The sequence below is a fragment of the Octodon degus genome, unplaced genomic scaffold (assembly GCF_000260255.1).
Source record: "Octodon degus isolate 3935 unplaced genomic scaffold, OctDeg1.0 scaffold00045, whole genome shotgun sequence".
Lineage (NCBI taxonomy): Eukaryota > Metazoa > Chordata > Mammalia > Rodentia > Octodontidae > Octodon > Octodon degus.
The window spans coordinates 6,122,376-6,123,726 of record NW_004524621.1 but is presented as its reverse complement, the minus strand read 5'-3'; positions in this window follow the sequence as shown (position 1 = coordinate 6,123,726).

Genomic DNA, 1,351 nt, shown 5'->3' with positions numbered 1-1,351 from the left:
AGCTCCTCCTGTGTGGTTGCTAAGCCAATGAGAACCCAAATGGTATCTTTTATCAGATGAACCACCCATGAGAGCTTCACATTTGTGAAGCTGAGCCCCAAGCCACCTGCCAGTGGGGTTGGTGACAAAGTTGGGTTTCTCATGGGTTGCACGCCCCTGGCCTCCCAGAAGCCTCCTGCTACACCAAGAGCAGAGCTGGCCAGGGAGAAGTTGGGTGGGCAGAGGCTTACCAGAGGCTCCAGAACTCTGCAGCACAGTCTGGCCTCTCAAGTTGTTCTTAACTCTGTCCAGTGCCCAGGGTGCAGGGCTGTGTGGCTGATGGCCTGTGTGCCTGGGTGCAAGCAGTCCTTTCCCTTCTTCCTAGAACCAGGTCGTCAGTGGGGCAGAAACTGGGCATGTGCCATCTCCTACCCTGAAGCCATTGAGCTCCCATGCTAGCAGCAAGAATGGGGACGGGGCTCCTCCTGCAGTCCTAGCACTTCTTTATTCCAGACATGATTCTCAGAGGCTTCTTAAAACATTGTGATGTCTCCTGTTCTGGCCTCTCCATGTGGCCCCAGTGGTCACAGAATCACAACATCCTCACTGATGTAACAGCCACACAAACAGAAAGTGCACAGCCAGTCTCATTACTTAGACCTGGCAGGACTCAGAGAGGCCGGGGGAGATAGAGCTCATGCGGTGTGGATACAGAGGCCTGGCCTCCACTGTCCTTGCAGCTCCCCATACCAGTGGTGTCAGCACAGCCCATGGGAAGATTTCAGGCAATTCACATGCATCCTACTGGAGTGGGTGCTGCTCATAGTTGGCAGGCAGCATGTGGAGATGGGGAGTTACAAAGGCAAAGTGACTAGAACTGTGATGTGAACAATGGCAAAGACACAGTGACCTCAGAGGGGCAAAAGCCAGCAAAGCTCACCTGCACGCTCTTCTCAATCAGTCCAAATTGAGAAGCTGTGCTGGCCTGGGCACGGGGTGGCACAGAGGACTCTGAGGAAGCAGAGCACAGTGCGTAAAGGAGGAAAATGTGGCCACATAGTCCAGCTGGAGATGCAGCGTGGTACCAGAGTCAGGGCCAGGTCAGCCAAGGGCCTTTATTGATCAGTTTGTTCAAATGCACAGAGAGGTGAGTGAAGAAGGAAGGGCACTGAGTCCACAGAGCATTTAGAAGCCCTTACAAGGGCAGCAGCACTGAGCACAGACCTTTAGCCTCTCAGGATCCTTCAGCCCGCAGCATGCTGGACAAGCAACACCAGGACGTGGTCTAAATGTGGGAGCAGTGCAGGCATGGCTGACAGTTTCTGGGTAGACTTCAGCCCACTGGCCTTGGGGGACAAGGCTGATTAGCAAA